General features: G+C 44.6%; 1 protein-coding gene across 13 annotated transcripts in view; it reads right to left on the bottom strand.

Annotated features, from left to right (window-relative positions):
• LOC140198158 (receptor-type tyrosine-protein phosphatase mu-like) overlaps window positions 1-21,988 on the bottom strand; it is a 1,049,822-nt gene that overhangs the window by 56,177 nt on the left and 971,657 nt on the right. The gene's annotated exons all lie outside the window — the stretch shown is intronic.

Below are 21,988 nucleotides of genomic sequence, written 5' to 3' on the forward strand. Positions count from 1 at the left end.
ACACCCTTCCTTAAGCAAGATCAGTAGAGATATGGTCTCATTACTGCGCCAACATAACTAATGCATAATATCCCTACTTTTGCATGAGCAATAAACAAAGATAAACATATGGAAGATAGAACATAGAAATATACAGCACAGGAACAGACCCTTTGGCCAGTGATTTCCGCGCCAAACACAATTCCAACCTCAGACTGAACTTCTTCATTCACACTGTTCCCTGCATATTCCTGTCTCTCTCTGAAAACCTCCTTCATGTCTACTTCCATCATACCCCTGGAAGCCCGTTCTAACCACCACTCTTTGTGTAAAAACAACTTGACCCACACGTCATCTTTAAACCACCACCTCACCTTTCATGCATGCCCTCCATAATTTAGCATTTCTACCTTTGGAAACATACTCTCACTGTCTAACCTATCAAAGGCTCTCACTATTGTATAAGCTTCTAACACTCCAGATAAAACAGCACAAATTTGTCTATATCTTTTTAGCTTTTCACTGCACTTAAATACAAGCCTTCCACAAATCATTCAGTAGGATATATAAATCCCTCTTAGTCTTTCAACCTACTCACTAATCTCATCTCTTTCCTTTTATGGCCTCTATGTCCTCTTCACGACTTATATTACTGTCTGTAGTTGTGTCAACAGCAAACTTAGCAACTAGATGTTTGGTCCTTTCATCCAAATGAGAGACGTGACTGAAGGGTCCCGGCCCGAAACGTCGACTACTTACTCCTTTCCATAGATGCGGCCTGACCTGCTGAGTTCTTCCAGTATTTTGTGTGTGTTGCTTTAGATATCCAACATCTACAGATGTTCTCATGTTTGAGATTAAACTAAAGGCTAATTTGCAGGTTGAGTCAGTAGTAAGGAAGGTGAATCCAATGTTATCATTCATTTTGAGAGAACGGGAATATAAAAGCAAGGATGTAATACTGAAACTTTATAAGGCATCGGTCAGTCCACGTTTGGAGAATTGTGAGCAGTTTTGGACCCCATATCTATGAAGGGATGTGCTGGCATTGGAGAGGATCCAGAGGATGAAGTTGATAAGAATGATTCTGGGAAGGGAAGGACTGAAATGGTTAACAGTTGAGGATCTTTTTATGGTTCTAGGCCTGTACTCGCTGGAATTTAGAAGAATAAGGGTGGGAGGGAATCTCACTGAAACCTAATTTATATTGAAAGATAAATTGGATGTGGAAAGGATGTTTCCAATAGTGGGAGAGTCTAGGACCAGAGGGCACAGCCTCAGAATAGAAGGACATCCCTTTAGAACAGAGATGAGGAATTCTTTTTTAGCCAGAAGGTGGTGAATTTATGGAATTCATTGCCACAGATGGCAGTGGAGGCCAAGTCATTGAGAATATTAAAAACAAAAGCTTATAGATTCTTGATTAGTAAAGGCATCAAAGGATACAGGGAAAAGGCAGGAGAATGGAGCTGAGGGGGAAACAATCTGTCTTAATTGAATGGTGGGCAGGCTTGATGGACTGAATGGCTTAATTCTGCTCCCATGACTTACGATCTAAACAGTCTGATTCTTGTAATTTTGCACTTCAATGAAAATGGAACTGTATGTAAAGACATATCGAAAAGCAATATTTATTAATTGATCCCCAAATCTGCACGTATGTTTAAGGATGAAGAATTGCAAGTGGATCAACAACTAGGGAGCACAGACCAGGGATAGTTGATCACAGGATTAAAAGGGAGATGAGGGAAGATGACCCCTCCGGAAGTATTTGGAGGTCTGGAGATGAAAACCCGAAATGAAAATGAAAGTTGGAAGATCAAGTGCAAAATGGAATCAGGCAGGTTTGTTCTTTCTCAGCTGTCGTCGCCGCGATAGAATGAATGGCCTCCTTGAGTGTTGCAAATTTTCTATTATCCTATGACCATGCTTGATCACTTTTCACCTTAATAGACAAAAACTTTCCCATCAAATCATTAAAAAAACTTGATACATAAAATATTCACATTGATAAAGAAATAATGATGTTGCTGTTCCATGCCTTTGTTCTGAATTTGTCATTCTATTAAAGAGCTATGAGTCTGAGCATAGATCTAAAAGCTTATCACTTATGTTCAGTCCTGGCACTGGAGATACAGTTGCCAACTGAAGTAGGTATAAATTCAGGGACAATGCAGTTCTACAGAGGAAATCACAAATGGAGCAAACCTAAAGGCACAACATTATGGTACCTTCATTTTATGAGTTCCATCTATTCTCCATCAATATTTCCCTCACTGTTACATATATATGAGAGGGCCAAAAACTTATAGGAAGAGTAGATCAATTGCATCTCTGCATTAATTACAGAATTATTCAATAGTAGAGTCTCTGAGACCGCTGTAAAGCATGGGCTCCTCGAAGAACACTGCTGAGATTTGCCTTGATCTGAAGCCTTCAAATCTAACTTTCCACTACCCCAATTAAAGCAGGTCTGTACTAACCAGAAGGAACCCGGAGGTACCACGTGATCCATAACAGAGCACTATCTATGGAAACATTTGAATTCTGTTGAACTCCATAAAAGCAAAGTTCCGAAGCTCTTTCTCTTTCCACAATATTGTACCATTTTGTGCGGTTCGATGTCTCTCCAGAGCACTCATTAGCAGCTTGTCTTTGCTGTTTGATCCCAAAACTGGTTACACTGAAGTAAACTTAATCTTTGGTGCCTTGCGTTCTATTGAAGCATACTACCTCTTGAAATATTAATGCTCTACTTTCTGCCCGAATTGATGGAAATGAATGGTTTTGAAAGCATTTTTCCTTTAATGTTGCACTTAATAAGTATTACAAAAATAACATGTTAATCAGTTCCACCAAAGCTGTTTGTGAAATTACTTTCATACTGTTATCTTTAACAAGTTCTTTGATTTTTTAATATTAAAAAACTGATTGATTCAAATTCTTGGTTATGCATTTTCTGCATTCCTTCATTAGTATTCATCACCTCTGTTATTTTAGCATAAGATAGACATTAAAGTAATCTCCATTCCTTTGTTCTGTTCCTTGGCAGCCATTCCTGCTTATTGTTGACTTGCAAAGCTGTTTTCCTTGGAAGCAATTCCACATCACGTAGGGTCAGTGGTGAACCAGACTATTCTGCTTATTTTGGCACTTGGATTTCCGAAGGTTTCCAGCACTCTGATACCTGAACAGGCACTCAAATGGAATGAAATATCATTCCCCTTGCATATACAATACAGATTATAATGTAAGGTTCCACACCAGTAGTTGGCAGTTGTGCCTGTGAGAAGGTTGCAAGTTCAAGCCTTGGACTGGGACATGCAATTGACTGCTGTTGACTGTGGAAGCAGCAGCATACCACACTGATAAAGGTGCCATCACACAGTTAAAGGACAGAGGCACCTCCAAATATATTTCCAAAGGCCCTTAAAACCAACAGCAAAGTTTAATAAGCTGACTAAACAGGAATATTGGATATTTCTCTTAATTAAAGAGTAAGACAGCACAGAAACAAGTGTCTCAGTCTAACAGTCTGTACGTTCTCCCCGTGACTGTGAGGGTTTCCTCCGGGTATTCCGGTTTCCTTCCACAGTCCAAAGACATACTGGTTGGTAGGTTAAATGATCATTGCAAATTGTCCTGTGATTCAGCTCTAATTTAAATTGGGGTATTGCTGGGCAGCATGGCTTAAAAGTCTCGAAGGGCCTATTCCACATTGTAGCTCAATAAATAAATGTCAGGACTTGCGGTTGTTCAGGCCAGGGAATTAGTCCTTGGAATGTAGGAGGCTGTGAGGTTACTTCATGAAGGATAATAAAATCATGAGGGATGTCGATAGGGTAAAAACACTCAGACTTTTTCCAAGGTTGGGAAATCAAGAATGAATTTAATAAGAACTTGAGGGGCTTTATTTTACATAAAGGGTGGGATGAGCTAGCTGACAGAGAAAGTGATTGTGGCACCTACAAAAACAACTTTTAAAAGACAGTTGGACAAGTATGTGGATAGGTAAGTTTGAGAAGATTAGGTGTCAAACACTGGCAAATAAACCTAACTTGAATAGGACATTTTGGACGGCATGGACTGACCCATTTGGGATAACGGGTCTGTTTCCTTGCTGTATGACTAAATGTACACACAAAATTCTGAATATAAAGGAAAGGTCATTGAGGCCTTTATCACATTTATAAATTCAGTTATAAAACAGGAGAGACTTATCTATTTAGCACACGCAAAATGCAGGAGGAACACAGCAGACCAGGCAGCATCTATGGGAAAAAACGTACGGTCAATTTTACGGGCCGAGACCCTTTGTCAGGACTGAGAAACAAAAAAATGAGGAGTGATTTCTCCAGTCCTGCCGAAGGGTTTCGGCCTGAAACATCGACTGTACTTTTTTCCATAGATGCTGCCTGACCTGCTGAGTTCTTCCAGCACTTTGTGTGTGTTGCTTGGATTTCCAGCATCTGCAGATTTTCTCTTACTTGATACTATCTATTTATTTGCATCTTGCAAAAATGGTAACATTCTGCATTCATCTGAACTAAACATGAACAAGGTCAATTGATACAAGAAACACCAATAGGTTGCAGCTTACCCTACACTACATAAAGCTAGACATTGTAGCGGTGTGCTACACACAGCGCTAGAATAACCACACGGAGTCGGTGAGTTAGAGTTGCGATGAAAGAGATTTATTCAGACTTCGCAGCCTGCTTTAAAGCCTTCCCGTTCCCGCCCTCCCTGGGGCGGGATTGCTGTGGGAAATGCATATTCCCAGATCCTTTCCACGCGCGGGATTTTCCCCCTGCTGGTGAAGATGGGCTGGCGCCCTTTTTGGGGCCGGACCTCTGCCTGCGCACGCTGTTGTGAGCCGGTTCATGGGTGCCAGAAAGTGGGTCGCCACATAACCACCCCCCCACCCCCCCCCCCCCCCCGGAACCGGCGATACCTCCCCCAATGTCCACAGTCTGGATCGGCCTCTGTTTGGGAGGTCTGCCTCTGCGCCGCGGTGCCTGAGCCTGGACCGGCTGCGCCAAGTCCACATGGGCCGGTTTGAGTCGGTCCACCGTGAAAACCTCCTCTCTCCCCCCAATGTCCAGCACGAACGTGGACCCGTTGTTCCTGATCACCTTAAACGGCCCCTCGTAGGGCCGCTGTAGCGGTGCCCGGTGTCTGCCCCGTCGTACAAAAAAAAACTTACAGTTCTGCAGGTCTTTGGGTACGCAGGTCGGGCTCTGTCCGTGCTGTGAAGTGGGTATGGGAGTCAGTTTACCGAGCCTCTCCCGTAGTCTGTCCAGGACTGCTGTAGGTTCTTCCTCTTGCCCCCTTGGGGCTGGTATGAACTCTCCTGGGACTACCAGGGGTGCGCCGTACACCAACTCAGCCGACGAGGTGTGCAGATCCTCTTTGGGCACCGTGCGGATTCCAAGCAGGACCCAGGGAAGCTCGTCCACCCAGTTAGGCCCCTCCAGGCGGGCCATGAGAGCCGACTTCAGGTGACGGTGGAAGCGCTCCACTAGTCCGTTCGACTGTGGGTGGTAGGCAGTTGTGTGGTGTAGCTGTGATCCTAAAAGGCTGGCCATAGCCGACCACAGGCTGGAGGTGAACTGGGCGCCCCTGTCGGAGGTAATGTGGGCCGGTACCCCAAAGCGGGCTACCAGGTTGCGATCAGTGCTCGGGCGCAGGATTCAGAGGTGGTGTCGATGAGCGGGACTGCCTCTGGCCATCTGGTGAACCGGTCTATCATAGTTAGGTACCACGCTCCCCGCGACATTGGCAGGGGCCCCACGATACCCACATGAATGTGGTCGAACCTCCGGCGGGTGGGTTCGAACCGCTGCGGCGGAGCCTTGGTGTGCCGCTGCACCTTGGCTGTTTGGCACTGCATGCACGTTTTGGCCCATTCACTGACCTGTTTACACAGTCCATGCCAGACGAACCTGTTGGCGACCAGCCGGACGGTTGTCCTGATGGAGGGGTGCGCTAAATTGTGAATGGACTCGAAAACCCGCCGGCGCCAGGCTGCTGGGACGACGGGGTGGGGTTGGCCGGTAGCTACGTCACATAGTAGGGACCTCTCACCTGGGCCTATGGGGAGGTCTTGGAGCTGCAAACCGGAGACTGAAGTCCTGTAACTGGGGATCTCAGCGTCTGCCTGCTGTGCCTCTGCCAGCGCTGCATAGTCCACTCCCTGGGACAGGGCCTGTATGGTAGGTCTGGATAGTGCGTCCGCCACGACGTTGTCCTTTCCAGAGACATGCCGGATGTCCGTCATGTACTCGGAGATGTAGGACAGATGTCGCTGCTGGCGGGACGACCAGGGGTCGGACACCTTCGTGAACGCAAAGGCAAGCGGTTTGTGGTCTGTGAACGCGGTGAAGGGCCTACCTTCTAAGAAGTACCTGAAATGCCGGATTGCCAGGTATAGTGCCAATAGCTCCCGGTCGAAAGCACTGTATTTGAGTTCAGGTGGTCGTAGGTGTTTGCTGAAGAACGCCAGGGGTTGCCAGCGGCCCTCGATGAGTTGTTCCAGCACTCCACCGACTGCTGTGTTGGATGTGTCCACCATGAAGGCAGTAAGAATGTCTGTTCTGGGGTGCACTAGCATCGCGGCGTTTGCCAAGGCTTCTTTGGTTTTAATGAAAGCGGTTGTGGCCTCTTCGTCCCAGGTAATGTTCTTGCCCTTACCCGACATTAGAGTGAACAGGGGGCGCATGGTTCGGGCTGCTGAGGGGAGGAAACGGTGGTAGAAATTCACCATACCCACGAATTCCTGCAGGCCTTTGATTGTGTTGGGTCGGGGGAAGTTGCGGACCGCGTCTACCTTGGCGGGCAGCGGGGTTGCCCCGTCTTTAGTAATCCAGTGGCCCAGGAAGTCGATGGTGTCGAGTCCGAACTGGCATTTGGCTAGGTTGATTGTAAGGCCGAATTCGCTCAGGCGGGAGTAGAGCTGGCAGAGGTGGGACAGATGCTCCTGCCGACTATTGCTGGCTATGAGGATGTCGTCCAAATAGATGAATGCAAAGTCCAGGTCGCGTCCCACCGCGTCCATTAGCCGCTGGAAAGTCTGTACGGCATTCTTTAGACCAAACGGCATTCGGAGGAATTCGAAAAGTCCGAACGGGGTGATAAGTGCTGTTTTGGGGATGTCGTCCGGATGTACAGGGATTTGATGGTATCCCCGGATGAGGTCTACCTTGGAAAAGATCCTTGCGCCGTGTAGGTTTGCTGCGAAGTCTTGAATGTGCGGCACAGGGTAGCGGTCTGGCGTTGTAGCCTCGTTCAGTCTGCGGTAGTCACTGCATGGTCTCCAGCCCCCCGTTACCTTGGGTACCATGTGAAGGGGGGAGGCCCATGGGCTGTCAGACCGTCGTATGATCCCCAATTCCTCCATCTTCTTGAACTCCTCCTTCGCCAGTCGGAGCTTGTCCGGGGGAAGCCTTCGAGCACAGGCGTGGAGGGACGGTCCCTGGGTCGGGATGTGGTGCTGTACTCCGTGTCTGGGCATGGCTGCCGTGAACTGCGGTGTCAGTACTGATGGGAAATCCGCCAGGACCCTGGTAAATTCGTCATCGGACAGCGTGATGGAGTCCAGGTGTGGGGCTGGCAACTGTGTTTCACCCAGGGAGAACGTTTGAAAAGCCTTGGCGTGGACTAATCGCTTCCTTTGCAGTTCAACCAGCAGGCTGTGGGCTCGCAGAAAATCCGCCCCCAGGCGTGGTTGGGCCACGGCGGCCAGTGTGAAGTCCCACGTGAACCGGCTGGAGCTGAACTGTGGCCGCACTGTGCGGGTGCCGTAGGTTCGTATTGTGCTGCCATTTGCGGCCCTCAGGGTGGGTCCCGGTTCTCTGTTGCGGGTGTCGTAACTCGTTGGAGGTAAGACGCTGATCTCCCCTCCGGTATCGACCAAAAAGCAGCGTTCCGACTGCCTGTCCCAGACGTACAGGAGGCTGTCCTGATGGCCAGCCGCCATAGACATCAGCGGTGGCTGGCCCTGGCGTTTCCCAGGAATTTGCAGGGTGGTCTGCAGCGGCAGGCCTCTGTGCCCCACCGCTGGTGGTAGAAACACCATTGTTCGTTGGGCTCCTCACTCCCGTCGCCAGGTTTTGTAGGTTCTGCTGTCGGGCCTGGTCTGGTCTGCCGTTGGGCACACGGCTTGGTGATCTGTGCGACGGATGCCCCTCTCTCTTTCCTGGCATTCCACAGCACATCTGCTCGGGCCGCCACCTCCCGGGGGTTGCTGAAATCTGCGTCGGACAGCAGCAGGCATATGTCCTCGGGCAGTCGTTCTAGGAACGCCTGCTCAAACATGAGGCAGGGTTTGTGTCCTTCAGCCAGGGCCAGCATCTCGTTCATCAATGCTGACGGCGGCCTGTCTCCCAAGCCATCCAGTTGCATTAAGCGGCGTGCTCGTTCGCGCCGTGAGAGTCCGAAAGTCCTTATGAGCAGGGCTTTGAATGCTGTGTATTTGCCGTCCTCCGGGGGCGACTGTATAAACTCCTCAACTTGTGCAGCTGTCTCCTGGTCGAATGAGCTCAGCATGTAGTAGTAGTGAGTGGACTCCAAGGTTATCTGCCGAATGTGGAATTGTGCTTCTGCTTGTTCGAACCATAATTGGGGTCGCAGCGTCCAGAAGCTTGGCAGTTTTAACGAAACTGCGTGAACAGATGCAGCGTCGGTCATCTCTGGTCCAAATATCGTTTGGGCCGTCAGGGTTACCAATTGTAGCGGTGTGCTACACACAGCGCTAGAATAACCACACGGAGTCGGTGAGTTAGAGCTGCGATGAAAAAGATTTATTCAGACTTCGCGTCCTGCTTTAAAGCCTTCCCGTTCCCGCCCTCTCTGGGGCGGGATTGCTGTGGGGAATGCATATTCCCAGACCCTTTCCGCGCGCGGGATTTTCCCCCTGCTGGTGAAGATGGCCTGGTGCCCTTTTTGGGGCCGGCCCTCTGCCTGCGCGCACTGTTGTGAGCCGGTTCGTGGGTGCCAGAAGGTGGGTCGCCACAACATGACAATTACAGTGAGGGGAATGCCAGGAGAATTGACTCTCATAAGTAGAATATCTGATGATCAGGGCAGCACTTGTATTCCAAGCTCAGCAGGCAAACATTCACCATTCACCTTTAATTATTTTAAACCCTGCAAGTGTTTTGGAGTTGAAAAATAAATCATCCCTGTATAATTTATATTCACTTTCCATCTCTAGATTTGTGACTCCAATAGTTGATTTTACATATGCAAATTGACTACATTTTATATTATGAAGTGCTGGTAGTTTTACCCTAATTAAGAACTATTTTGTTTAAATTGCTTTCAGGAAACAAATTACGCCACAGTGCATTACTTGTTAAATGCCATGCATGCCTGATTTCATACATTTCCCGGGGATACATAACAACAATCTATAGTAAATTACACTAATGACTACCATATGTGCTCCTGCTCAATGAGAAAGCAACACTTGCATTTATACAGCGCCTTTAACAAACCAAGTTCCTTGCAATTAAGCAAAAGGTTTTGAAGTGTAATTACTATTGTAATATTGGAAATGCCTCAGCATTAACTGCAAGGAAGTCATGGTGACCTGCTTTAATGGGGCTGGTTGAATTAAGTATTGGTCCAGATTCTGCAAAGAACACCCCTGCTCTTTTTCCAACAGTGCTGTGGGTCATTTTGCATTTACCTGGGAAAGCAGATAGTACTTTGATTTCACAGCATCACTGACAGAGCAGCACTGCTTCTGCCCTGCTAACATCAGAGTGTTCGTAAGGATAAGTGAGTAGCTTCTGAACCGTACCATGATATACTTAAATGATAGTTAAATGGCATTGACAATGTTCCCCTTTAGGTAGTTACTATCTACAGCACTGGCAATCAGCATCTTATGACCTTGTAAAGAGCTGCAACATCAGTGGTGAGCATCAAGGAATGCGCTTTGAGTCAGTGATCTGAACGTTATTCAGGGATTTATTTTTTGTGTCTGAATGAATATGTCACAGTTGTCACTGACTTCATCAAGACCTGTGTGAATGAGTGAATGACTTTGAGAACATACTGGACATACTCAAACCAAAAGTTGTGAATAAACCAGGGGATTCTTAGTCCGTTAAGGGTTAAATCTGTGTCATTCAAGACCAGTGATTCACAGCCATACAAAAAGTCCACAGGAGACTGAAGATACAAACTCAGTGTTTCAGTTTATTCTCCTCTGCCATCAGATTTATGAATGGACAATGAACCCATGAACACTGCCTCAGTATTTTTTCTCCTCTCCTTTTGCACTACTTATTTAACTGAAATTTTATTTTTTTAAATATACTTCTGAATGTAATTTATACTTTTTATTCTGTATTGTAATGTATTGCTGCCACAAAACAATATGCCAATGATATTAAACCTGAATCTGATTTGGTTTGGATTTAGCATGTTAAAGATACTATGTAAATGCAAGCACTTACAGTAACAGGATCAAGGCAGCCTTTTTTTTCCTGAAAGGCACTTGGGTTACCATCAACCACTGTTTTAAGCTGCTCTTCATAATGGACGTCCATCTGTTTCCATGTTGATGCCAAATAGCCTATCTCCCAAGCCACGACTGTGACTTTCAAGTAACTTCTGCCATTTAACTTTAATGGCTAAAGTGTCAGTGAGGGACTGTTACCAGACTGTATCTCCAAATAAATAAATAAACAAAATAAAATATATTTGCCATGCCCAAGCCAATTATTTTCGACAATGGGAAATGCTTGGTATGTTGTTGCCCAACTTTAAGAAACTTGTAAGGAATAGAGATATAGAAGCATCATTGATTTTGTTCAGGGAAATATTTTACACAATAACTGCTGGAACTTTTCTGATGTCCACTTTGGCTTACTTTTTTATCAACTGGTTTTCTGGCATAAAAAATAAATTTTTGAATTGCTGTTATATTGTACTATTAAAAAAAGGACAGCAGCTATATAAAAAAAATCTATCACTGGATTTGTACTGAGATTTTATGAGCATGGCTGAATATAAGCAGATTTGCATCTCAATCAGCTCCATACTGAATTACATCTGGAAACTCGCCTGGTATTTATCAGGCCAGATGTTCCTGGCAGTGGTGGGTTGCCTGAGCTCCCCATGCACCAGCCTGCTGAACCCACAGTAATGTGTGGACCCCATAGCATGCTCTTTATAAATCTCATTTTGTGCCGGGACCAGTACAAGCACCACCAGCGGGATACAAAAAAAAAGTTTGTCACCTGGCCAAAATATGTTAATCTTTTGTTAATGCCCCTTAAGTTTAGGAACATTCAGCAATTATTCAAAACTGAACAATAATTACAATCTTAAGAACTCAAGACTCTATAAAACACTAAAAACAGTATGTAAAATAATCACAACTCGCCTTTCTCCATAACATCCATTCTTCTCCATTTAAGTGATTGGCTTTACTGTTCCTGCACAGGACTAATTTGATTCAAGTTTAGAACAAATTCTGGGAATTGTAAGGAGTTGCCAATCTAATGCTGGACTCTGGGACGAGTTCGTCAGCAGACTGCAAGCAGCACAGCCCCAGCGAACCCCTATCACCAAGTCCGGGACTCTCCATTCAGCATGCTTGCCATGCTTAACCGGCTTTCTGTCAATGAAGAAGGGAAATGCCAGAAATACCTTGTGGTTCTGCCAGCATTTGTCAGGATCAACATCCCTCTGTACATGCCAGTGCAGAGCCTGCCAGAGCCAACATAACTGGTTGCCCCTGCAGTCAATTTGAATATCAGTGATCTATTGCGCTGTGTGATAATATCTTCACCTTTGTGAGTAGGTTAAATGCTTGTGAGGATATTGGCCACTGGTTATAGCCCCGTAACTCCAGTGAAACAGAGTTTATGTTGAGTACAACTAGTGGCCAATATTCTCTTATGTATATGACACCAGTGTTCAAAAGGAGACACAAGAGATTGCATATGCTGGAATCTGGAGCAACAAACAATTTACTGGAGGAGATCCATCCTGATGCGGGTTTTCGACCTGAAGCATTTTCTTTCCTCCCACAGATGCTACTCAGCCTACTGAGTTCCTCCAGCAGATTGCTTGCTACTAGTTTCGAAGATGGATTTCATCTATGTGAAACCAGAAGTATGTTAACAGACACATAGATTCATAATAAATACAGTACAGAAGCAGCCCTTGTGGCCACTAACTATCAACCATTCATTTACCATACATTACTCTCATGTTTTATTCTGCCCACATTCTCATTAACTCAAGCCAGATTCTACCATTCATCTACACAATAGAGCAATTTATATTTGCCAATTAACTTACCAACAGCATTTTAGCAATGATCGATTGACTTTATCCAATTTTGAATTTTGAGTAAACTGATGCTGAGATTAAATACTATGAGCCTGTACTAATGAAGAAAAGCACAACCCATCACATTTTATCTTACAATGATCTCTCTGGAACACAAGCTGTTCAAAGGTGTACCAGACCAATACTATCAAGAGGTAGATTGGGGGAGTGTCAGGCAAATATATGCACCTAGCCTGTAGCAATTGGCAGAATAGTTTGAGAAAGTGGTTAAAACAAAAATATGGAACATTGGTCTCTAGGCAGAGAGTAGAAGAGCAGGAACGTCCGGATGAACCTTTGTAAAACACAGGCTTAGCCACACCCAGGAAGTTGTCCATTTTTAGGCAACTTTCTTGGGAAAGATGTAAATGCTTTGAAAAGAATGCAGTAGTGATGATTCCGGGGATTAAGGGCTTTAAAAATGTGGATGGACTAGAAAAACTGGGATTGTTTCCCTTGGAACAAAAGAATGAAAAACAAGATGTTGCTGGAACTCAGCAGCCTAGGCAACAACTGTGGAGGGAAATGGACATTCCTCCAGAGCTGAAAAAGGATTTGATAAAGGTGCTTAAAGCCATAAAGAGTTAGAAATAGAAAGAAACGCCTTCCATTTGTGGAAGGATTAGCAAACGAGGGGCATAGATGGAAACTAACGGCAAAATAAACATCTACCATTAAAGACCCTCATCATCCCTGACCTCTGCCCCCTTCTCATGACTGACATCAAGGAGCATGTACAAGAGCATGAAGACCCATAATCAAGCTGAGTATTTGAGCTGTGATGTCCATCGATGCCATGGCACAGATTTAGTTGTTTACGTTGGGATTTTAGGAATGGTTTTGACTGTAAGTACCTCGGGTCAAGAATGATGAATTCGGAGAAGGACATAAAAATATGGAAGGCGCTGGCGTGGAGGGCTATGAACGACATGAAGGAAATCTGGAAGTTGCACCTGACCAGAGGGCTCCAAAAGAGGATTTTCATAGCAGTCATAGAGTCCATTCTTACGTACAGATGCGGGACGTGGACACTCACCAAGACTATGTGAAAGTCTCTAGATGGTTGCTATACACGAATGCTTCGGACGGCTCTTGAGGTGAGTTGGCCACAGCACATGACAAACGTTGTGCTCTATAATGACCTACAGATGCTCACCACTAAAATCGAGGCGAGAAGACTGCAACTAGCGGGGCACTGTCTAAGCCACCCCAAGCTACCTGCCAGCCTAGTCATCATATGGGAGCCCAAGCATGGGAGGATGAACCCTGGGCGCCCTCCCAAGACTATGGTCAACACGCTCCTAGAAGACAGCGGCACGGGTAATGTAGATGAACTGAACAACTGATGAGGGAGAGGGAGAAGTGGAGAGTCCGTCATCGTGCCCAACACCGGCCCCCTAGGCCTGAGTCGACATAGTTTGGGGCAGAGAGGGAAGTTAGGGGTCAGGTTAGGGTTTGGATTCGGGGATGAGAGAGAGTTTTAGACATCAGGGGTGGTAATGAAGAGTCTGGGCACCAGTTTGAGTCCAGGTTGAAGCGCTCCATTTTGCCTTTGTTCAAAGTTCAAGGTTCAAAGTAGATTTATTATCAAAGTACATATATATCACCATTAACAAAACTGAGATTCATTTTCTTTTGGGCATTCATAGTAAATGCAAAGAAACACAATAGAATCAATGAAAAACCACGCACATGATGGGCAAACAAATAATGTGCAAAAGACAACAAACTGTGCAAATATAAAAAGAAAGAGAAAAAAATAAATAGATAAGCAATAAACATCAAGAAACTAAGATGAAGAGTCCTTGAAAGTCAGTTCGTAGGTTGTGGGAAAAGTTCAGTATTGGAGTGGGTGAAGTTGAGTGAAGTTATCCCTTTTGGTTCAAGAGCCTGATGGATGAGGAGTATAACTCTTCCTAAATCTCGTGGTTTGAGTCCTGGGTCTCCTGTTCCTCTTTCCTGATGGCAGCAGCAGAAAGGAAGGATGACCTGGGTTTTAGTAACAGCTTCTTCTCCTTCGCCATCAGATTTCTGAACGGTCCATAAACCCATAAACCTCGGAATTTTACGCAAACACAAGGAAATCTGCAGGTGCTGGAATTTCAAGCAACACACATAAAAGTTGCTGGTGAACGCAGCAGGCCAGGCAGCATCTTTAGGGACAGGTACAGTTGACATTTTGGGCCGAGACCCTTCGTCAGGACTAACCGAAGGAAGAGCTAGTAAGAGATTTGAAAGTTGGAGGGGGAGGGGGAGATCCAAAATGATAGGAGAAGACAGGAGGGGGAGGGATGGAGCCAAGAGCTGGACAATTGATTGGCAAAAGGGATACGAGAGGATCATGGGACAGGAGGCCTAGGGAGAAACAAAAGGGGGAGGGGTGAAGCCCAGAGGATGGGAAAGGGGTATAGTGAGAGGGACAGAGAGAGAAAAAGGAGAGAGAGAAAAAGAATGCGTGTATATAAATGAATAAATAACGGATGGGGTACGAGGGGGAGGTGGGGCATTAGCGGAAGTTTGAGAAGTCAATGTTCATGCCATCAGATTGGAGGCTACCCAGATGGAATATAAGGCGTTGTTCCTCCAACCTGAGTGTGGCTTCATCTTTACAGTCGAGGAGGCCGTGGATAGACATATCAGAATGGGAATGGGACGTGGAATTAAAATGTATGGCCACTGGGAGATCCTGCTTTCTCTGGCGGACAGAGCGTAGGTGTTCAGCGAAATGATCTCCCAGTCTGCGTCAGGTCTTGCCAATATATAGAAGGCTGCATCAGGAGCACTGGACGCAGTATATCACCCAGCCGACTCACGGGTGAAGTGTCGCCTCACCTGGAAGGACTGTCTGGGGCCCTGAATGGTAGTGAAGGAGGAAGTTTAAGGGCACGTGTAGCACTTGTTCTGCTTACAAGGATAAGTGCCAGGTGGGAGATTGGTGGGGAGGGATGGGGGGTACAAATGGACAAGGAAGTCACGTAGGGAGCGATCCCTGCGGAAAGTGGGGGGGGGGGAGGGAAAGATGTGCTTAGTGGTAGGATCCCGTTGGAGGTGGCAGAAGTTACGGAGAATTATATGTTGGACCCAGAGGCTGGTGGGGTGGTAGGTGAGGAGAAGGGGAACCCTATTCCTAGTGGGGTGGCAGAGGATGGAGTGCTCTCTTTTACACTATTTATCTATTATATGTTCTCATTGTAATTTATAGTAATATTTATGTATTGCACTGTACTGCTGCTGCAAAAACAACGATTTCTTGACTTATGTCAGTGGTAATAAACCTGACTCTGAATTCTGAATTCTGAAAGAATCTAAAAGGATATGTGCATATGGTTGGTGAATTGGACCAGTCCGATTGCTCTTGCATTAAGTGAAGCATTGTAACATGTTCAGTTCTCATTGATTCGCTTCTGTTTAGTTTTTGATTTTATTCAATGTTCTCTCCAATTTGGACCAGTATGAAGGAGGTCTCTAATACCAAACTGGTACTGACCGGATCAGGCTTTATATAGTGTGGCTATTTTCTGTCTTAGACATAAAGCACAGATGTTCACCTGTGCCTGCATTATTTGTTTCCCTAGTTCTCAATAACAATCCCCAAGGTATTGCAAATTCCCACTACTGCTGCCTGAAGAGAAAATTTGATTGAAATCATTTTGGTTAACATGACTAATAGATGTATAAATAATGTCTCTATTAAATAGTGGATGGAGAGCTTTCAAACATTGTTAGCCACCATAGCTACAAGAAGCAAATTACTTATAAAATAATCGCATAAAGGGCAATTTTGTTTGCTCTGAAGCTTATGCTAATGTTGCAAGTCAGATGTGCACCTTTGTGATTGACTTTGAATTGCCTCCTCTATTTAGGGGCAATTGAGGATGCACAATACATGCTGGTATCTGCATGCTGCAAACAGAAAAAGGACAGCTTCTGAGCAGAACAAAGAGAAATTAATAAACATGCATCAGAGAACTAGGTTACATGGTGCTTTGTTGTGACTTTCACCTCGGGGTCCTGTGTTGCAACCCAGCTCAGACTAATGGGCATGTCATCAAAAATACTGTCACATTTGGGTATTAACAGCTGGTGGTTCAAACCATGTGTCAACTTGTCAGCCTTTTATAACAGGAACAGTGAGCGTAGAAGTCGTCAGTCTGTCAGAATGTTGAAACTGGAGAGCCTTTGAACCAGTCCTTTCGACTACCGGTCGTTGTGCACAAATTTCTGGCAGCAAAACTTCAAAACGAGTCGATGGTTTCTGAGAACTCGGTACAGATATGTGTACTCAATGTTTGCCAACAAAGAAGTCTATATGACAAGTGAGCTGTTAATATGCAGCTTTAAAAGCTTTTAACACCCTTCAAAGGAATTATAGTAGGCATGTTCAGATGAAGATTTATTTTCATTTGAAGCAGAGCAAACTTGTAGGGTAAAAATGCATCTTTTGTTTGAGTACTCCTAATGATTCACCTCTAGAATCGATGGTGCAGAAACAAAATGCCCATTAGGGTTAAGCAGCTGATAATGTACTGTGCTGCTTCAGAAAAACAAATTTTCGTGCATTTATACCCTGGGAATGTGTGTACATGACAATAAACTGGAACTTGAAATTTTACTTGATTTAAAAGCTACTGAGATTCCTTTCATGGTTTCTTCTTCATTTTCTACTCTAGGTAATTTCTTGGAAAGTCTTTTTTCTACCTACTTGAAAACTTTCTTTTCTCACCCTTTGTGCACTCTTTGTTGACCCTTTGTTGGTAGTCAGGCACTGCACCCCCTTTAACCTGCAGTTCTAGGAGAAGAGTCAACAACTGTGATTGAAGTATTTAAGTGCTACAGACACCCTGTTTAATTAAACCAACAACTTCATTGTCTTGTGGATGTCACAACGTCTAGGACAATGACCATAAGGCATCGGACAGAATTGGGCCATTTCATTCAGCTCATCGAGTTTGCTCCACCATTCCATCATGGCCAGTTTATTTTCCCTTTCAACCCCTTTCTCTTGCCTTAAAAATACACATAGAAATGAACATGAAAATAAAATACCAAAAGATGCTAATTAAAAGCAATTACGAACAAGAGAAAATCTGTAGATGCTGGAAATCCAAGCAACACACACAAACTGCTGGAGGAACTCAGCAGACCAGGCAGCATCCATGGAAAAGAATGCAGTCGTCGTTTTGGGCCGGGACCGTTCAGCAGGGCTGGAGAGAAAAAGATGAGGTTTAAAAGGTGGGGGGAGGGGAAGGAAAAACACACGGTGACAGGTGAAACCGTGAGGGGCAGGAGTGAAGTAAAGAGCTGGGAAGTTGATTGGTGAAAGGGAAACAGGGCTGGAGAAGGGTGAATCTAATAGGAGAGGACAGAAGGCCACGGAAGAAAGAAAAAGGGGGAGGAGCACCAGAGGGAGGTGATGGGGAGGCAAGGATATAAAGTAAGAGATGGGCAAGGGATGGAGAATGGTGAAGGGATGGGCATTACCAGAAATTTGAGAAATCGATGTTCATGCCATCAGATTAGAGGCTACCCGTATGGAATATATGGAAGTTTATCTCTTTTGGCTTTGAAACTAACCAAAAGTATTTCAATTTGATTTTCATTTAATTTTAGGAAATTAGGTGTTTTTCCTCCAACCTGAGTGTGGCTTCATCGCTGTGGCTTCCTGTATATCAGTGAGACACGGCGTAGATTGTGAGCTCTTGGTGTGGCTTCCTGTATATCGGTGAGACCCGACGTAGCTTGGCAGACCACTTTGCTGAGCACCTACGCTCTGTCCGCCCGAAGAAGCAGCATCTCCCAGTGGCCACCCACTTTAATTCCACGTCCCATTCCCATTCCGATATGTCAATCCATGGCCTCCTCCACTGTCACGATGAGGCCACACTCAGGTTGGAGGAACAGCACCTTACATTCCGCCTTGGTAGCCTCCAACTGATGGCATGAATGTCGTTTTCTTGAACTTCCAGTAATGACCCCCCCTCCCCAATTCCCCATCCCCTTTTCCCTCTCTCACTTTATCTCCTTGCCTCCCCTCTTTTTCTTTCTTCCATGGCCTTCTGTCCTCTTCTACTCAATACCCCCTTCTCCAGCCCTGTATCTCTTTCACCAATCAATTTCCTGGCTCCTTACTTCGCTCCTTACCTCACTCCTTCCCCTCCCTGTTTCACCTATCACCTTGTGTGTCTGTCTCTCCCCCGCCACCTTTTAAATCTACTCCTCAGCTTATTTTCTCCACCACTGCTGAAGGGTCTCGGCCCGAAACGTCAACTGTACGCTTTTCCATAGGTGCTGCTTGGCCTGTTGTGTTCCTCCAGCATTTTGCATGTGTTGCTTAGTTAAAAGCAAGATTAAATAAATAGGATTTGAGCTGGTGTTTAAAAGTGTCAACTGAGTCTGCATACCTTATATTTTTAGGCATTGAATTCCACAGTTTAAGAGCATAGTTCAAAAAAGCTGACCTAAAAATTAATTTTTGAGGGAGATTGTTTAAATCTAAGGGACTGGCAGTAGAGGACTTGAGAGCTTGAGAAAGATTATAAAATGAAAGTGATTCTGCGATATACAGTACTCTATCTTTAAGGACAAGTAAGAGAATTTTTAAATCAATTTTGAAAGATACAGAAAGCCAATGTAGAATAGCTAGGATGAGAGTCGTATGCTCCCTAATCCTGGTTTTAGTTAGAAGTCTAGTGGCAGTGTTCTGAATTAGTTTGTCAACAGATTGACAAACTAATCTCAGTAAAAAAGTGCATTGCAGTAATCTAGTCTATTCGATATAAAGGTGGGAATTAGTTTTTTAGCATCATTATGTGACAGAACTAACATACCTATGCAATATTTCTTAAGTGTAGAAATGCTGCTCTGGTCACCTTCTTTATGAGGGATTTAAAATTCAAATCTGAATCAAAGATAACACCCAGGCTTGTTACTTCTGATTTTACAAGAGGGAGGGGGTCAAGTTCCTAAATTTATCAAGAAGTTTATCTCTTTTGGCTTTGAAACTAACCAAAAGTATTTCAGTTTATCTTCATTTAATTTTAGGAAATTATTGCTCATCCATTTGTCTATTGCAACCGTACCAGAAGTTAGAGAAGATAGAGTGTTATCATCAGGCTCAATCGAGATGTATAATTGTGTGTCATCTACATAACTATGGAAATCACGTTTATGCTTTCCAATGATGTCTTCTATGGGGAGCATGTGTAAGGAGAAGAGGAGGGGACCAACACAGCTTTCTTGAGCAACACCAAAAGCTACATTAAATCTCTTAGAAAACTGGTCTCCAAGAAAAAAAATTCTCTCTAAGCAAAACCAATAATACCAGAGAGGACAACCCAGTTCTCAAGGTTGCGGTCGGCTGTGTGGAAGGCAGCACTTAGATCTTGAAAATTTAGAACTGAGCTTCTGTTGGCATCAGTGCTGAGCCTAAGGTTGCTGACGATTTTGGTAAGGACTGTCTCTGTACTGTGGTTTACTCTTAAATCAGGGCAGGAGGAGACGATAGCGGCGCGACGCAGTGCGCGCAGCTCTCCGGTGAAACAATATCGTATTTGTAAGTAGGATGCCATGCACAATTCTGATTTGATGGAGACAGACGTGAGAAGGCACAGAGGAACATCTGGAGAAATTTCTGAAATGCCCGGTTCGCTGCCACTGCTACTATGCGATTGAGAATCTCCGGAGGGAAGGCCCCAAAATCCCTGGCTTTGCCTGCTGTTGGTGACCGAGGCTAGGGTCAAAGCATTTGGCAGAGATGGTGCTTGGTACTCGGTGTCGGAGGGCTGATCAGAGCTTGAAGTTTTCGGACGACTCAGAGTCGGACTGTGGTCGGGCACGGCAGGGAGAGTTTTCTTCCTTCTCCCGTCTGCATGAGATGTGGGACTTTCGAGAGATTTTGAACTTTTTTACTGTGCCATGACCTGTTCTTCATCAAGTTATGGTATTGTTGCACTGTTTTAACTATATGTTATAATTATGTGGTTTTTGTTAGTTTTTCAGTCTTGGTCTGTCCTGTGTTTCTGTGATATCACACCGGAAGAATACTGTATCTTTTCTTAATGCATGCATTACTAAATGACAATAAAAGAGGACTGCGTGTCCTCAAAATCTAATCTAATCTAACTGAAACTCTTCTAGAATATTGTTCTTATTCAGAAAGTTGTTGAGTTGAAAATTATTTTCACAAGAACCTTGCCCAGGAAGATTTGATACAGGCCTGTAGTTCGCTCGTACCTCACTATCAAGATCAACACACACAAAATGTTGGAGGAACTTTGCAGGTCAGGCAGTATCGATGGAAGTGAATAAACATTCAACATTTATTCTATCACGTTTTGGCTTTTTAAGTAGGGGTTTTGACAGTCACCATTTTGAAGGCATCTGGAAAACTTCCAGTTTCAAGGGATGTGTAAATAATTTTCCTAACAGAATTGGAAACACTTTTAAAAGAGTCCTTAAAAGTTGTGGTAGCGACAAGATTATGACAACAAAAAGACTTCTTTCTCTTTGTTACAAACTTACAGAATTCTGAATTGGTAAGACTTGTAAATTTTGACCTGATTACTGTCTTTTTATTAAGTTAGCTAGAGAGGTTAACAGGATATGATCTAATGCAGGCAACTGGTACTAACTGAGATGGGCATCTTGGTCAGCATGAATGAGTTGGGCTGAAGGGCCTGTTTCTGTGCTGTATTACTCCATGAATTTGACTGTACAGTATGATTCTCAATGCTCTCAGTGATAAAGATTCCATAGTTTGACACCAACTTAGTGAAGAAACAGAATACTCGGAAACTAGAGAAACAAATAGTCATAGTCATACTTTATTGATTCTGGGGGAAATTGGTTTTCGTTACAGTTGCACCATAAATAATAAATTGTAATAGAACCATAAATAGTTAAATAGTAATATGTAAATTATGAAATAAGTCCCGGACCAGCCTATTGGCTCAGGGTGTCTGACCCTCCAAGGGAGGAGTTGTAAAGTTTGATGGCCACAGGCAGGAATGACTTCCTATGATGCTCTGTGCTGCAATAAAGCAGGAAGAGTTGAACTCCAGAACCTTGTGCCTTACAGAGCAAATAATTGCACTACACAAGCCTGTTCCAGTCTCTCCCCTGTCACTGTGATGCAGATTCAACATCCTAAGGCTGCGATCTCTGGTAGTAGGCTCTAGGCTGTTGAGAACATCTCCGAATCTAGTTTTGCCTAGTCTGTTAGAACTTACACTGCAACTCATGAGACCACAAGATATAGGAGCAGAATTAGGCCATCAGCCCATCAAGTTCACTGTGCCATTTCATCATGACTGATCCCGGATCCCACTCAACCCCATACTTCTGCCCTCTCACCATATCCCTTAATGCTGCAATCAACCAGTAATCTACCAACTTCCACTTTGAATATACCCAAGGACTTGACCTTCCACAGTCTGTGCCAGAGCATTCCACAGGTTCACCACTCTTTGGCTGAAAAAGTTCCTTCTTACTTCTGTTCTAAAAGGTCACCCCTCAATTTTGAGGCTGTGCCCTCTAGTTCTGGATACCCCCACCATAGGAAACATCCTCTCCATATCCACCCTACCTCGTCCTTTCAACATTCGGTAAGTTTCAATAAGATACCCCCGCATTCTTCTAAATTCCAGTGAGTACAAGCTCA

The sequence above is a fragment of the Mobula birostris genome, chromosome 1 (assembly GCF_030028105.1).
Source record: "Mobula birostris isolate sMobBir1 chromosome 1, sMobBir1.hap1, whole genome shotgun sequence".
In the NCBI taxonomy this organism is placed as follows: Eukaryota; Metazoa; Chordata; class Chondrichthyes; order Myliobatiformes; family Myliobatidae; genus Mobula; species Mobula birostris.